The following is an 18,626-nucleotide window of genomic DNA, read 5'->3' on the forward strand; positions in this document are numbered from 1 at the left end:
GGGGGGGGGGGTTAGACACTATGTACTAAAGTTGCAGTTTTTAATCTCTTTAGATTTAAGTGAAGTTTTAGCACAAGTTTAACAATCATAATACAAATCAAGCAAGCATGGAAAGAGTATATGAGCAGCGGAAAGTAAAGCATGCAACTTGCAAGAATGTAAAGAGATGGGATTGGAGTGTACAAACGCAATTTTGAGACACGAAGATTTTTGAGCCGTGGTTCCGATAGGTGGTGCTATCGTACATCCACGTTGATGGAGACCTCAACCTACGAAGGGTAATGGTTGCGCGAGTCCACGGAGGGCTCCACCCACGAAGGGTCCACGAAGTAGCAACCTTGTCTATCCCACCATGGTCGTCGTTCACGAAGGACTTGCCTCACTAGGGGTAGATCTTCATGAAGTAGGCGATCTCCTTTCCCGTACAAACTCCTTGGTTCAACTCCACAATCTTGTCGGAGGCTCCCAAGTGACACCTAGCCAATCTAGGAGACACCACTCTCCAAGAAGTAACAAATGGTGTGTTGATGATGAACTCCTTGCTCTTGTGCTTCAAATGATAGTCTCCCCAACACTCAACTCTCTCTCATAGGATATGGATTTGGTGGAAAGAAGATTTGAGTGGAAAGCAACTTGGGAAAGGCTAGAGATCAAGATTCTTATGGTAGGATTGGAATATCTTGACCTCAACACAAGTGTAGGTGGTTCTCTCTCAGAAAATGTAAGTTGGAAGTGTAGGCATGTTCTGATGGGTCTCTCCAAGAATGAAGAGGAGGTGGAGGGGTATATATAGCCTCCACACAAAATCTAACCGTTACACACAACTTACCAATCTCGATGGGACCGAATTGAGAAACTCGGTCAGACCGATTCAGTAAATCTAGTGACCGTTAGGATTTTCGATGGGACTGACATGCAACTCGGTAGGACCGACATGGTTAGGGTTAGGGCATAACGTAATCTCGGTGAGACCGATTACACAAACTCGGTGAGACCGATTTTGGTAATAAGCTAACCAGAGAGTTGGTCAGGTAAACTCGGTGTGACCGATTCGCTCATCTCGGTGGGACCGAAATATTACGAAAAGGAAACAGAGAGTTTACATTGTAATCTCGGTAGGACCGACACAAACTCAGTGAGACCGATTTTGATAATAAGCTAAATAGAGAGATTAGAATCCCATCTCGGTGAGACCGAGATCCCTATCGGTGAGACTAATTTGCTTAGGCTTTGTGGCAGTGGCTGTGACATCTGAAACTCGGTGGCGCCGGATAGAAAGAATCGGTGGGGCCGAGTTTGACTTTTGGTTTAGGTCATATGTGGATGTGAGAAAGTAGTTGAGGGCTTTTGAGCATATCACTAAGCATTTTGAGCAAGAACCTCATTAAGCAACACCTCATCCCTCCTTGATAGTATTGGCTTTTCCTATAGACTCAATGTGATCTTGGATCACTAAAACAGAAAATGCAGAATCTTGAGCTTTGAGCTTGAGCCAATCCTTTTGTCCTTAGCATTTTGAGGGATCCACTTCCTCTAGTCCATGCCACTCCATTGTTGAACTTATCTGAAACATACTAGGTAAAGGTATTAGTCCAACAAGAGATATGTTGATATAAATTACCAAAATCACCCAGGGAGCACTTGTGCTTTCAATCTCCCCCTTTTTGGTAATTGATGACAACATACATCAAAGCTTTAGATGAAGATATAGAGAATACCAAGTAAAGCCTTGGAAAGACATGTAACAGGCATAGGCTCCCCCTACATGTATGAAATCATGTAAATATGGAATATAGGAGTATGTGAATGCATAAGCATGACGGAGAAGGCAATGTTTTACATGTATCTTGGCTATATGCATCAGAGTAAGAGATGTAAATGTGGGAAAAAGTACCTTCATGCTCATGAGTCCCTCTTGCAAACAGTATGTACATCAGCAAGAGATCTTCATACACATGATTGTGATGCATATACTTACCTTGTGGTCTTGAGTTGGCTTAGGATGGAGTGAACCTATGAAAACAAGGTTAGATAACACAGATGCACCTACTAGCCAGGGCAAACAAACGAAACCACAAGAGACCAAGACTGGGATCACATGTAGAGAGTAAGTACTGAGTACTCCATTGATATAGACATGTACCCAAAGGTAAATATGTGCAATGAATTCAAGGATTTTCTTCCCTTGGATGTCTTGCTCCCCCTGAATCTAGCATGGGATACTGGGAGAAGATAGTGAACAGAAAATCAAAGCTAAAGAACACAAGGCATAGCAGCCAAATAAATATGGACATGTCTTTTCCCCTCTTAAAGACATGTGACTTCTCTCCTCTTGAACACCAAGAATCTGGGATCCTTGAAGATTACTCTCTCTTCTTGAGTATTCTCTCCCCCTAGAGATATGATAAAGTTTTGAAGTGATCTCTCTCTCTGGATATGATAAAGTTTTGATGTGATCTCTGTCTCCCCCTTTGACATCAATTTCCAAGAAGGGTCTTCTGGATTTGTTGTCACAAATGGGTTTGGTCCTTGAGTCACAGATCAAAGCAGTAATAAAAATGTGATGCTGGTAGAGGACAAGAGTCATTGAGTGGAGCTAGATCAACAAAACACAGGAACAAGTGGCAAGCCGTTTTTCCTGTTATGAAATCGGTGGCACCGAGTTGTATACTTCGGTAGTACCGAAAGGTTTCGGTGGGATCGAAAATAACAGGCCGGTGCGACCGAGTTCATCACAGAGAAAACACTTGTCACCTCAGCTCACTTAGACAAGTAATATCTCACAAAGATTTGCAAGGAATTAACTGAAGGATTTGCAAGGAATTGGATGCAAAGAAATGCAGAACAAAAGAAATAAAGAAATCTAGATGAAGGTGTTTTTTTGAAAGAGGAAACAAATATGCATAAGACAAATGCAAAAGTATAGAAAATAACACGAGAGAACTTCATCTAGAAATGGTCGGCGACAAAGTCACCTATGTTAGAGTATATTGACATAGGAGTCAAGTGAGATCACTTGATCATAGGTCATACTCATCCTTTAGGCTCAAAATGGGGTTACCATTTTTTGTTTAAGCACTTTGATGTATTCACATCTTGTTGAGTTGCTTTGACTCATGACTTGGAGTAAAGCTTCTCTAAGATGGAATAACATACCTTAGGTGGTGGTGTTGATCATGTAGTTGAGCTTGTGTGGATTGCTCGAGGTTGATGTAGCTCATCAAGAGTTGGGAGCACCACTTGGAGTGTGAGTTCATATTCCTACATGGGTTAGTTTTTGCAAGGAAGAGCACTTGTGTATCCAAAATGACAATCATAAAGTTCAAACTAGAATTTGTCAAAAGGATATGTTTGAATGGTTCCGTGCTTCCTTGTCTTTAACTACCATTGTGTAGAGACATGGTGATGTAGAGATTGCTCAAGATGTGAGTGTGTTGCAATCTCATAGATTTAGATTCACCCATGTACCTACAAGGGTTAGATGACATGCAAGGTGCAAATATATCCAAGACATAAGATTTTCATCATAAGAGAAATATCAAGGATTAGTCATAGGCTCAAGCCTTGCATGTATCCGAATGGAGTTCCTACTCCAAGTTTGAAGCATCAATGATGTTCAGTTCACCTCTCAACCTGCAAAACACTTTCTCATCAAGTGGTTTAGTGAATATATCCACTAATTGTTTATCAGTGCGAACATGCTTAAGGTCAATGTCCCCTTTGGCAACATGATCTCGAATGAAATGATGTCGAACTTCAATATGCTTAGTTCGAGAATGTTGCACAGGATTGTGAGCAATTTTGATAGCACTTTCATTGTCACAAACTAATGGAACATGTTTCGCATATACCCCATAATCCTTAAGAGTTTGGGTCATCCAAAGTAATTGGGCACAACATGAACCAGCAGCAATGTATTCTGCTTCGGCGGTGGATAAGGATACCGAGTTTTGTTTCTTGGAAGACCAAGACACAAGAGATCTACCAAGAAATTGACAAGTACCCGAAGTGGACTTTCTATCAACCTTGTCACCGGCATAGTCCGAGTCGGACTAGCCAACAAGATCGAAAGAGGCCCTCTTTGGATACCAAATGCCAAAGTTTGGTGTATGAACTAAGTATCTCACTATCCTTTTCACAACCTTAAGATGACATTCTTTAGGAGCAGTTGTTGGGGAACGTTGCATAAAATAAAATTTTCCTACGTTCACCAAGATCCATCTATGAGTTCATCTAGCAACGAGAGAGAGAGATGCATCTACATACCACTTGTAGATCACGCGCGGAAGCGTTCAAGAGAACGGGGTTGAGGTAGTCGTTGTCGTCGTGATCCTATCACCGGAGATCCTAGCGCCGAACGGACGGCACCTCCGCGTTCAACACACGTACGGTCAGCGTGACGTCTCCTCTGTCTTGATCCAGCAAGGGAGAAGGAGAGGTTGATGAAGATCCAGCAGCACGACGACGTGATGGTGGATGCAGCAGGACTCCGGCAGGGCTTCGCCAAGTAATTGCGGGAGGAGGAAGAGGTGTAGCAGGGGGAGGGAGGCGCCAAAACTCAGGGTGCGACTGCCCACCCTCCCCCCTCCTTTATATAGGCCCCCAGGGGGGGGGGCACCAGCCCTAGGAGATCCAATCTCCCAAGGGGGCGGCGGCCAGGGGGGTTGGAGTGCCCCCCAAGGCATGTGGTGTGCCCCCCACCCTAGGGTTTCCAACCCTAGGCGCAGGGGGGCCCAAGGGGGGGGGAGCACCAGCCCACTAGGGGCTGGTTCCCCTCCCACTTCAGCCCACGGGGCCCTCCGGGATAGGTGGGCCCACCCGGTGGATCCCCGGGACCCTTCCGGTGGTCCCGGTACAATACCGGGTGACCCCGAAACTTTCCCGATGGCCAAAACAGCACTTCCTATATATAATTCTTTACCTCCGGACCATTCCGGAACTCCTTGTGACGTCCGGGATCTCATCCGGGACTCTGCACAACATTCGGTTTACTGCATACTCATATTTATACAACCCTAGCGTCACCAAACCTTAAGTGTGTAGACCCTACGGGTTCGGGAGACATGTAGACATGACCGAGACGGCTATCCGATCAATAACCAACAGCGGGATCTGGATACCCATGTTGGCTCCCACATACTCCTCGATGATCTCATCGGATGAACCACGATGTCGAGGATTCAAGCAACCCCGTATACTATTCCCTTTGTCAGACGGTGTGTTACTTGCCCGAGATTCGATCGTCGGTATCCCAATACCTCGTTCAATCTCGTTGCCGGCAAGTCACTTTACTCGTACCGTAATGCATGATCCCGTGACCAGACACTTGGTCAATTTGAGCTCATTATGATGATGCACTACCGAGTTGGCCCAGTGATACGTCTCCGTTATACGGAGTGACAAATCCCAGTCTCGATCCGTGTCAACCCAACAGACACTTTCGGAGATACCTGTAGTGCACCTTTATAGTCACCCAGTTACGTTGTGACGTTTGGAACACCCAAAGCATTCCTACAGTATCCGGGAGTTACACGATCTCATGGTCTAAGGAAAAGATACTTGACATTGGAAAAGCTCTAGCAAACGAACTACACGATCTTTGTGCTATGCTTAGGATTGGGTCTTGTCCATCACATCATTCTCCTAATGATGTGATCTCGTTATCAACGACATCCAATGTCCATAGTCAGGAAACCATGACTATCTGTTGATCAACGAGCTAGTCAACTAGAGGCTCACTAGGGACATGTTGTGGTCTAAGTATTCACACGTGTATTACGATTTCCGGATAATACAATTATAGCATGAATAAAAGACAACTATCATGAACAAAGAAATATAATAATATCCTTTTATTATTGCCTCTAGGGCATATTTCCAACAGTCTCCCACTTGCACTAGAGTCAATAATCTAGTTACATTGTGATGAATCGAACACCCATAGAGTTCTGGTGTTGATCATGTTTTGCTCGCGGAAGAGGTTTAGTCAACGGATCTGCGACATTCAGATCCGTATGTACTTTGAAAATATCCATGTCTCCATCTTGAACATTTTCACGGATGGAGTTGAAACGACGCTTGATGTGCCTGGTCTTCTTGTGAAACCTGGGCTCCTTGGCAAGGGCAATAGCTCCAGTGTTGTCACAGAAGAGAGTGATTGGCCTCGACGCATTGGGTATGACTCCTAGGTCGGTGATGAACTCCTTCATCCATATTGCTTCATGCGCTGCCTCCGAGGCTGCCATGTACTCCGCTTCACATGTAGATCCCGCCACGACGCTCTACTTGCAACTGCACCAGCTTACTACTCCACGATTCAACATATACACGTATCCGGTTTGTGACTTAGAGTCATCCAGATCTGTGTCGAAGCTAGCGTCGACGTAACCCTTTACGATGAGCTCTTCGTCACCTCCATAAACGAGAAACATGTCCTTTGTCCTTTTCAGGTACTTTAGGATATTCTTGACCGCTGTCCAGTGTTCCTTGCCGGGATTACTTTGGTACCTTCCTACCAAACTTACGGCAAGGTTTACATCAGGTCTGGTACACAGCATGGCATACATAATAGATCCTATGGCTGAGGCATAGGGGATGACACTCATCTCTTCTTTATCTTTTGCCGTGGTTGGGCATTGAGCCGAGCTCAATCTCACACCCTGCAATACAGGCAAGAACCCTTTCTTGGACTGATCCATTTTGAACTTCTTCAAAATCTTATCAAGGTATGTGCTTTGTGAAAGACCTATGAGGCGTCTCGATCTATCCCTATAGATCTTGATGCCTAATATGTAAGCAGCTTCTCCAAGGTCCTTCATTGAAAAACACTTATTCAAGTAGGCCTTAATGCTGTCCAAGAATTCTATATCATTTCCCATCAAAAGTATGTCATCTACATATAATATGAGAAATGCTACAGAGCTCCCACTCACTTTCTTGTAAACGCAGGCTTCTCCATAAGTCTGCATAAACCCAAACGCTTTGATCATCTCATCAAAGCGAATGTTCCAACTCCGAGATGCTTGCACCAGCCCATAAATGGATCGCTGGAGCTTGCATATTTTGTTAGCATTCTTAGGATCGACAAAACCTTCCGGCTGCATCATATACAGCTCTTCCTTAAGATAACCATTAAGGAATGCCATTTTGACGTCCATCTGCCATATCTCATAATCATAGTATGCGGCAACTGCTAATATGATTCGGACGGACTTAAGCTTCGCTACGGGAGAGAAAGTCTCATCATAGTCAACCCCTTGAACTTGCCGATAACCCTTAGCGACAAGTCGAGCTTTATAGATGGTGACATTACCATCCACGTCCGTCTTCTTCTTAAAGATCCATTTGTTTTCTATCGCTCGCCGATCATCGGGCAAGTCAGTCAAAGTCCATACTTTGTTTTCATACATGGATTCTATCTCGGATTGCATGGCTTCTAGCCATTTGTTGGAATCTGGGCCCGCCATCGCTTCTTCATAGTTCGAAGGTTCACCATTGTCTAACAACATGATTTCCAGGACAGGGTTGCCATACCACTCTGGTGTGGAACGTGTCCTCGTGGACCTACGAAGTTCAGTAGCAACTTGATCCGAAGTACCTTGATCATCATCATTAATTTCCTCTCCAGTCGGTGTAGGCACCACATGAACATTTTCCTGAGCTGCACTACTTTCCGGTTCAAGAGGTAGTACTTCATCGAGTTCTACTTTCCTCCCACTTACTCCTTTCGAGAGAAACTCTTTTTCCAGAAAGGATCCATTCTTGGCAACAAAGATCTTGCCTTCGGATCTAAGGTAGAAGGTATACCCAATGGTTTCCTTGGGGTATCCTATGAAGACGCATTTTTACAACTTGGGTTCGAGCTTTTCAGGTTGAAGTTTCTTGACATAAGCATCGCATCCCCAAACTTTTAGAAACGACAGCTTAGGTTTCTTCCCAAACCATAATTCATACGGTGTCGTCTCAACGGATTTAGATGGTGCCCTATTTAAAGTGAATGTAGCTGTCTCTAGAGCGTATCCCCAAAATGATAGCGGTAAATCAGTAAGAGACATCATAGATCGCACCATATCCAATAGAGTGCGATTATGATGTTCGGACACACCGTTACGCTGAGGTGTTACAGGCGGCGTGAGTTGTGAAACGATTCCACACTTTCTTAAGTGTGTACCAAATTCGTGACTTAAGTATTCTCCTACACGATCCGATCGTAAGAATTTTATCTTTCGGTCACGTTGATTCTCTACTTCATTCTGAAATCCTTGAACTTTTCAAAGGTCTCAGACTTGTGTTTCATCAAGTAGACATACCCATATCTACTTAAGTCATCAGTGAGAGTGAGAACATAATGATATCCTCCGCGAGCCTCAACGCTCATTGGACCACACACATCAGTATGTATGATTTCCAATAAGTTGGTTGCTCGCTCCATAGTTCCAGAGAACGGAGTCTTGGTCATTTTTCCCATGAGGCATGGTTCGCATGTGTCAAATGATTCATAATCGAGAGACTCTAAAAGTCCATCAGCATGGAGCTTCTTCATGCGCTTGACACCAATGTGACCAAGGCGGCAGTGCCACAAGTATGTGGGACTATCGTTATCAGCTTTACATCTTTTGGTATTCACACTATGAATATGTGTAACATTACGTTCGAGATTCATTAAGAATAAACCATTGACCATCGGGGCATGACCATAAAATATATCTCTCATATAAATAGAACAACCATTATTCTCGGATTTAAATGAGTAGCCATCTCGTATTAAACGAGATCCAGATAAAATGTTCATGCTCAAACTTGGCACTAAATAACAATTATTGAGGTTCATAACTAATCCCGTGGGTAAATGTAGAGGTAGCGTGCCGACGGCGATCACATCGACCTTGGAACCATTCCCGACGCGCATCGTCACCTCGTCCTTCGCGAGTCTCCACTTATTCCGCAGCTCCTGCTGTGAGTTACAAATGTGAGCAACGGCACCGGTATCAAATACCCAGGAGTTACTACGAGTACTGGTAAGGTACACATCAATTACATGTATATCACATATACCTTTAGTGTTACCGGCGTTCTTGTCCGCTAAGTATTTGGGGCAGTTCCGCTTCCAGTGACCCTTCCCTTTGCAATAAAGCACTCAGTCTCAGGCTTGGGTCCATTCTTTGACTTCTTCCTGGCAACTGGCTTACCGGGCGCGGCAACATCTTTGCCGTCCTTCTTGAAGTTCTTCTTACCCTTGCCCTTCTTGAACTTAGTGGTCTTATTGACCATCAACACTTGATGTTCTTTCTTGATTTCAACCTCTGCTGACTCCAGCATTGAAAATACTTCAGGAATGGTCTTTACCATCCCCTGCATATTGTAGTTCATCACAAAGCTCTTGTAGCTCGGTGGGAGCGACTGAAGGATTTTGGCAATGACCGCCTCGTCCGGGAGGTTGATCTCCAGCTGGGACAGGCGGTTGTGCAACCCAGACATTTTTGAGTTGCTCACTAACAGAACTGTTTTCCTCCATCTTACAACTATAGAACTTGTCGGAGACTTCATATCTCTCGACCCGGGCATGAGCTTGGAAAACCATTTTCAGCTCCTTGAACATCTCATATGCTCCGTGTTGCTCAAAACGCTTTTGGAGCCCCGGTTCTAAGCTGTAAAGCATGCCGCACTGAACGAGGGAGTAATCATCATCACGTGACTACAAGCGTTCATAACGTCTTGGTTCTCTGGGATGGGTGCTTCACCTAGCGGTCCTTCTAGGACATATGCTTTCTTGGCTGCTATGAGGATGATCCTCAGGTTCCGGACCCAGTCTGAATAGTTGCTGCCCTCATCTTTCAGCTTGGTTTTCTCTAGGAACGCGTTGAAGTTCATGTTGACATGAGCGTTGGCCATTTGATCTACAAGACATATTTTGCAAAGATTTTAGACTAATTTCATGATAATTAAGTTCATCTAATCAAATTATTTAATGAACTCCCACTCAGATTTGACATCCCTCTAGTCATCTAAGTGTTACATGATCCGAGTCGACTAGGCCGTGTCCGATCATCACGTGAGACGGACTAGTCATCATCGGTGAACATCTCCATGTTGATCGTATCTTCCATACGGCTCATGTTCGACCTTTCGATCTCTTGTGTTCCGAGGCCATGTCTGTACATGCTAGGCTCGTCAAGTTAACCCTAAGTGTTTATGCATGTGTAAAACTGTCTTACACCCATTGTATGTGAACGTAAGGATCTATCACACCCGATCATCACGTGATGCGTTGAAACGACGAACTTTAGCAACGGCGCACAGTTAGGGGGAACACTTTCTTGAAATTATTATAAGGGATCATCTTATTTACTACCGCCGTTCTAAGTAAACAAGATGCATAAAACATAATAAACATCACATGCAATTATATAAAGTAGTGACATGATATGGCCAATATTATATAGCTCCTTCGATCTCCATCTTCGGGGCTCCATGATCATCTTCGTCACCGGCATGACACCATGATCTCCATCATCTTGATCTCCATCATCGTTCCTGCATGAAGTTGCTCGCCAACTATTACTTCTACTACTATAGCTAACGGTTTAGCAATAAAGTAAAGTAATTACATGGCGTTAAATCATTGACACGCAGGTCATACAATAATTAAGACAACTCCTATGGCTCCTGCCGGTTGTCATACTCATCGACATGCAAGTCGTGATTCCTATTACAAGAACATGATCTCATACATCACAATATATCATTCATCATTCATCACAACTTCTGGCCATATCACATCACATGACAATTGCTGCAAAAACAAGTTAGACGTCCTCTAATTGTTGTTGCATCTTTTACGTGGCTGCAATTGGGTTCTAGCAAGAACGTTTTCTTACCTACGAATAACCACAACGTGATTTTTGTCAACTTATATTTGCCCTTCATAAGGACCCTTTTCATCGAATCCGCTCCAAATAAAGTAGGAGAGACAGACACCCGCTAGCCACCTTATGCAACTAGTGCATGTCAGTCGGTGGAACCTGTCTCACGTAAGCGTACGTGTAAGGTCGGTCCGGGCCGCTTCATCCCACAATACCGCTGAAGCAAGAAAAGACTAGTAGTGGCAAGCAAGTTGACAAGATCTACACCCACAACAGATTTGTGTTCTACACGTGCAATAGAGAACTACGCATAGACCTAGCTCATGATGCCACTGTTGCGGAATGTTGCATAAAATAAAATTTTCCTACGTTCACCAAGATCCATCTATGAGTTCATCTAGCAACGAGAGAGATAGATGCATCTACATACCACTTGTAGATCGCGTGCGGAAGTGTTCAAGAGAACGGGGTTGAGGTAGTCGTTCTCGTCGTGATCCTATCACCGGAGATCCTAGCGCCGAACGGACAACACCTCCGCGTTCAACACACGTACGGTCAGCGTGACGTCTCCTCCGTCTTGATCCAGCAAGGGGGAAGGAGAGGTTGATGAAGATCCAGCAGCACGACGGCGTGGTGGTGGATGCAGCAGGACTCCGACAGGGCTTCGCCAAGCAATTGCGGGAGGAGGAAGATGTGTAGCAGGGGGAGGGAGGCGCCAAGACTCAGGGACGGCTGCCCTCCCCCCTCCTTTATATAGGCCCCCAAGGGGGGGGGGGCGCCGGCCCTGGGAGATCCAATCTCCCAAGGGGGTGGCGGCCAGGGGGGTTGGAGTGCCCCCCAAGGCATGTGGTGCGCCCCCACCCTAGGGTTTCCAACCCTAGGCGCAGGAGGGGCCCAGGGGGGGGTGCACCAGCCCACTAGGGACTGGTTCCCCTCCCACTTAAGCCCACGGGGCCCTCCAGGATAGGTGGCCCCACTCGATGGACCCCCGGGACCCTTCCGATGGTCCCGGTACAATACCGGGTGACCCCGAAACTTTCCTGATGGCCGAAACAACACTTCCTATATATAATTCTTTACCTCCGGACCATTCCGGAACTCCCTGTGACATCCGAGATCTCATCCGGGACTCCGAACAACATTCGGTTTACTGCATACTCATATTCATACAACCCTAGCGTCACCGAACCTTAAGTGTGTAGACCCTACGGGTTCGGGAGACATGTAGATATGACCGAGACGGCTGTCCGGTCAATAACCAACATCGGGATCTGGATACCCATGTTGGCTCCCACATACTCCTTGATGATCTCATCGGATGAACCACGATGTCGAGGATTCAAGCAACCCCATATACTATTCCCTTTGTCAGACGGTGTGTTACTTGCCCGAGATTCGATCGTCGGTATCCCAATACCTCGTTCAATCTCGTTGCCGGCAAGTCACTTTACTCGCACCATAATGCATGATCCCATGACCAGACACTTGGTCACTTTGAGCTCATTATGATGATGCACTACCGAGTGGGCCCAGTGATACCTCTCCGTTATACAGAGTGACAAATCCCAGTCTCGATCCGTGTCAACCCAACAGACACTTTCGGAGATACCTGTAGTGCACCTTTATAGTCACCCAGTTACGTTGTGATGTTTGGAACACCCAAAGCACTCCTACGGTATCCGGGAGTTACACGATCTCATGGTCTAAGGAAAAGATACTTGACATTGGAAAAGCTCTAGCAAACGAACTACACGATCTTTGTGCTATGCTTAGGATTGGGTCTTGTCCATCACATCATTCTCCTAATGATGTGATCCTGTTATCAACGACATCCAATGTCCATAGTCAGGAAACCATGACTATCTGTTGATCAATGAGCTAGTCAACTAGAGGCTCACTAGGGACATGTTGTGGTCTAAGTATTCACACGTGTATTACGATTTCCGGATAATACAATTATAACATGAATAAAAGACAACTATCATGAACAAAGAAATATAATAATAATCCTTTTATTATTGCCTCTAGGGCATATTTCCAACAGCAGCTTGATATCGTGCACACATGCACACACTTAGCATAATATCGGGACGTGAAGCACATATGTATAACAATGAACCGATCATAGAGGGATAAACCTTTTGATCAACCGGTTTGCCATCTTTGGTCAAATCAAGATGTCCACTAGTGGGCATGGGTGTAGACATACCTTTGCATTCTTGCATATTGAACTTCTTGAATAAGTCCTTGGTGTACTTCGTTTGAGAGACAAAGGTTCCTTCCTTAGTTTGCTTGATTTGCAAACCAAGAAAGAATTTGAGTTCACTCATCATAGACATCTCAAACTTCTCCGACATTAGCTTTCCAAACTTTTCACTAAAATGAGGGTTAGTTGATCCAAATATAATATCATCGACATAAATTTGGCATACAAATAATTCTCCATTAACCCTTTTAGTAAAAAGAGTAGAATCAATCTTTCCAATCTCAAACCCTTTTTCAATAAGGAACTTGGTTAAGCATTTATTACCAAGCTCTAGGAGCTTGTTTAAGACCATAAAGAGCTTTGCGAAGTTTGTAAACATGATTAGGTTTCTTAGGATTGATAAAGCCGGGAGGTTGCTTAACATAAACTTCCTCCTCTATTTCACCATTTAGAAAGGCACTTTTGATGTCCATTTGGTACAAGGTGATATCATGGTGATTAGCATAGGCAATTAAGATGCGAATGGACTCAAGTCTAGCAACGGGGGCATATGTCTCACCATAGTCCATACCTTCGACTTGAGTGTATCCTTGAGCGACGAGACGTGGTTTGTTGCGAACTACTTGTCCATCTTCATCTTGCTTGTTGCGAAACACCCATTTGGTACCGATGATGTTGTGGTTGTTGTCGGGCTTTTCAACCAATGTCCAAACTTGGTTTCTCTCAAAGTTGTGTAGCTCTTCATGCATGGCGTTTATCCAATCCGGATCTTCCAAAGCTTCTTAAACCTTCATAGGTTCAATGCTAGAGATGAAAGAATAGTGTTCACAAAAGTTAGCTAAATGAGTTTTAGAGCGAGTGATTCTCCCGGTTTCGATATCATTGTAGATTTTCTCGACGGGGTGGTCTCTGGTGAGTCTTGCTCGAACTCGTGAAAGCCTTTGCCTGGATCTTGGTGGAACATCTTCTTCATCTTGTTCTTCTTCTTGTCCTTCTTCATTGTTGTTAACGTTGTCGTTCTCTTGTCGTGGTGGAGAAGGAGGTTGTTGATGTTCATCTTGGTGTACTTCCTTGTTTTCTTCGTCTTGGTGTGTCCCACTTGTGGATGCTTCAGTATCAACTCTTGGTTCACCTTGTTGTGAGGTAGAAGCTTCCACTTGGACGGACGAGGTACTCTCCTTAACCTCCGTGGATGAACCTTGCCAATAGACAAGTCTTGGATTGCTTTCGAAGGATCTTTATCTCCTACATCAATTGGCAATTGCTCTACTTGCGAGCCATTAGATTCATCAAACTTCACATCTACCGTCTCTTCAAGCTTTCGGGTGAAATTGTTGTAGACACGGTAAGTGTGAGAGTTTGAGCCATAACCAAGTAGGAATCCCTCATGAGACTTAGGAGCAAATTTAGAGCGACAATGCTTATCAATAATGTAGCACTTTGAGCCGAATACTCGAAAGTATCCAACTTGGGGTTTGTTACCGGTGAGGAGCTCGTATGCCATCTTGCCGAGTAGCTTGTGAGGATACAAGCGATTTTTTGCGTGACAAGCTGTCTCAACCGCTTCTGCCCAAAAGTGCTTTGGCGTCTTGTACTCATCAAGCATCGTTCTTGCCATTTCAATGAGCGTTCGGTTCTTCCTCTCAACAACTCCATTTTGTTGAGGTGTGTATGTAGCCGAGAACTCATGTGAAATCCCTTCTTCGTCAAGAAAGGTGTTCACATTTGCGTTCTTGAACTCCGTTCCGTTGTCGCTTCGAACTTTCTTGATCTTCACTTCAAACTGATTTTGGGCTTTCCTCGTGAAGTTTTTGAAGATCTTTTGGACCTGCAATTTATCATTGAGAAAGAACACCCACGTAAATCTTGAAAAATTGTCAACTATAACTAGACCAAAAGAATTTCCACCGAGACTCTTGTAGGCATTGGGACCAAAAAGATCCATGTGAAGTAGCTCGAGTGGCCTCCTTGTGGTCGTGATGTTCTTCACGGGATCCCTTCCTCCAACCTGTTTACCTGCTTGACAAGCGCTGCAAAGTCTATCCTTATCAAATATGACATCGTTAACGCCAAGGATATGATTACCTTTAATAAGCTTGTCAAGGTTTCGCATGCCCACATGACCTAATCGTCTATGCCATAACCAACCTTTAGAAGATTTAGCAATGAAGCAAGTTCTAGGTTGAGCCTTTTTAGTGAAATCAACAATGTATAGATCACCTCTATGGATGCCGGTAAAGATCATTTTATGATTATCTCTCCGAAACACTTGGCAATCTATTTCATTAAATAGGACATTGAAACCGAAATCAACAAGTCTAGATACTGAAAGTAAGTTGTATCCAAGAGATTCAACGAGCATAACATTTTTTATGGAGCTATCATGTGATATGGCCACCTTACCAAGGCCAACCACCTTACCCTTTGAGTTTTCACCGAAAGTGACAAACTTTCGAGGACCGTCGTTTTCAGCAAGCTGTCGAAACATGTCTTCATCTCTGGTCATGTGATCGGTACATCCACTATCAAGAACCCATTCCTTTCCACCTGCCATATATCCCCAAAGATTTGCCATAAGACCAAAGTGTCTCATTGCATCATCAAGATCAAAGTCATCAGCATCATCATCCTCATCATAGTATCCATGTTCAACATCGTCATGTGGTGGATCAATTCCTGGAGAGGGTGATTCGTTAGAATGAGTTTGACAATGATTTCCTTTATGAATTCTAGTAGCTTCAGAGATAATATCGCTAATGATTCCAACATCTCCTTTGGCACGCATAAGGTTTGTAAGTTCAAATAGACAGTTACCAAACATAGGATCATTGGAATTCATCTTACTCAAGGAAATAGACTTATGAAGAAATTCATCTAGATTTTTCAAGGAATAATTCGGAAATCATTCCTCAAGAAAATTCCATATAGTTTAGGCACACTCAAGAGTAGGCAAATTTCCAATCAAGTTTCTAGGCAAGCCAATAGTGATAAGGTTAACAGTTCTAAGATTGCGGATCATGTCAATTGACTCATCAAGGGTAGGATGCATAGGATCAACATGAGGTGCACAAGGGCTAGCAATGTACTTGTTCAAATAATATTGATTGAAGATCACAAGCATCTCATTTTTGCACTCATGAAAATACTCTCCATCAAGTATAGGCACTCTATTTCTAAGACTCCCCATAGTAGACTCATCCATCTTCCTCCAATGGTGATTCAACCAAAGCAATGGAGACCAATGCTCTGATACCAATTGAAAAGGGATCGAGAAGAGTTGTCTAGAAGGGGGGGGGGGTTTAGACACTATGTACCAAAGTTGCAGTTTTTAATCTCTTTAGATTTAAGTGAAGTTTTAGCACAAGTTTAACAATCACAATACAAATCAAGCAAGCATGCAAAGAGTATATGAGCAACGGAAAGTAAAGCATGCAACTTGCAAGAATGTAAAGAGATGGGATTGGAGTGTGCAAACGCAATTTTGAGACACAGAGATTTTTGAGCCGTGGTTCCGATAGGTGGTGCTATCGTACATCCACGTTGATGGAGACTTCAACCCACGAAGGGTAACGGTTGCGCGAGTCCACGGAGGGCTCCACCCACGAAGGGTCCACGAAGTAGCAACCTTGTCTATCCCACCATGGCCGTCGCCCACGAAGGACTTGCCTCACTAGGGGTAGATCTTCACGAAGTAGGCGATCTCCTTGCCCGTACAAACTCCTTGGTTCAACTCCACAATCTTGTCGGAGGCTCCCAAGTGACACCTAGCCAATCTAGGAGACACCACTCTCCAAGAAGTAACAAATGGTGTGTTGATGATGAACTCCTTGCTCTTGTTCTTCAAATGATAGTCTTCCCAAGACTCAACTCTCTCTCACAGGATATGGATTTGGTGGAAAGAATATTTGAGTGGAAAGCAACTTGGGGAAGGCTAGAGATCAAGATTCTTATGGTAGGATTGGAATATCTTGACCTCAACACAAGTGTAGGTGGTTCTCTCTCAGAAAATGTAAGTTGGAAGTGTAGGCATGTTCTGATGGCTCTCTCCACGAATGAAGAGGAGGTGGAGGGGTATATATAGCCTCCACACAAAATCTAACCGTTACACACAATTTACCAATCTCGGTGGGACCGAATTGAGGAACTCGGTCAGACCGATTCAGTAAATCTAGTGACCGTTAGGATTTTTGATGGGACCAACATGCAACTCGGTAGGACTGATATGGTTAGGGTTAGGGCATAACGTAATCTCGGTGAGACCCCCTAGTCCAGGACACCGTCAGTAGCCCCCCGAACCGGTCTTCAAGTTAGGGACGCTCCTCGATTCTTCTGAACTATTCTTCATCTTCAGTCGTCCGTCTTGAAATCTGGTTCAACAAATCTTTCGATCCTCGATCTTGAGGATTGTCGAGCTAAATCCAAAGTGTTCACACGTCGGACATCCGAGGAGCCCTTTAAGTCTCCGACCTTCATTAATGCCTTGTTATTTCTATGCCATACCTTGGGTTAGATGTGTTTCCCGTGCGGCGGTGTCCTTTGGTGTCCGAGCTCCAATGCCGGAATGCATCCAAGCTCCAATGTCGGACTATATATGAGCTCCAACGTTGGACTATATCTGAGCTCCAAAGCCGGACTATATCCGAGCTCCAATGCCGGACTGCATCCAAGGTGTTTTTTTGCAGTCGAGCTCCAATGCCAGACTGTTTCCGAGGTGTCATAGATCACCTTGGTTCAAAAAAGATGAAGGAGTTTAGCCGAGCTTAATGCCGGAAATGCCCTCTACGGAGTCAGCCACTTGCATCCGAGGTTTATGCCGAACTGCTTCCGAGGTGGTGCACCACCTCGGGCGTGGGCTGATTGTTTGCGGATTTTATTTTCGATTGGTGCAATTTCTTTTTTGATCAGATGTATAGCCAGTAGCCCTCAAGGTGTGTGTGTCGGCCTAAAATCTGAGATGCACCTAAGGAAAACATGAAACCGCTGATCCTAGTAGCCTCTGAGGCTCAAGTCGATTCACGAAATCGGCCTGAGGATGAACTCCTAGCTCGACAGCATATGTAGGAATATAAACACAGTGTAATACATTAGAGGACATAGTGATCGGCGGACGGGCCCTTGAGAGAGGGTTTTGAGAAGTCGCCGTAATATATTAGCTTGATGCCAGATAAGTCCTAGATGATACCTATTGTTTTCCGTAGACGCGTTTGCCCATAGCTCAGTCAAGCCGAACACTGAGCACTTTGAATTTTCTGCATTGAATAAGCAATGCAGTAGCCCCCGAGCCACTGGTCGGGTGGCAACACCAAATCAGGGGATCGATGTGCCCCTTTAATATTTTTAAATGATAAGTGCGAAGCCCAGTAGCCCCGGAGCCTTTAATGTGGGCACGGGTGGCCGAATTAAGGATCGATATCCATTTGACAGAAAATTTTGTTGTGTTTAACACAAACTTCTCGAAAAGAGAATAAAGATCTCTTAAAAGAGCTAGAGCTAGAGAAAGCCGAGCTCGCCAAGGTCGGCCCCAAGGGGCTTAATAGATAGGAAATCAATGCCAATAC

This window comes from Triticum aestivum, chromosome 2B (genome assembly GCF_018294505.1).
Source record: "Triticum aestivum cultivar Chinese Spring chromosome 2B, IWGSC CS RefSeq v2.1, whole genome shotgun sequence".
Taxonomy (NCBI): domain Eukaryota; kingdom Viridiplantae; phylum Streptophyta; class Magnoliopsida; order Poales; family Poaceae; genus Triticum; species Triticum aestivum.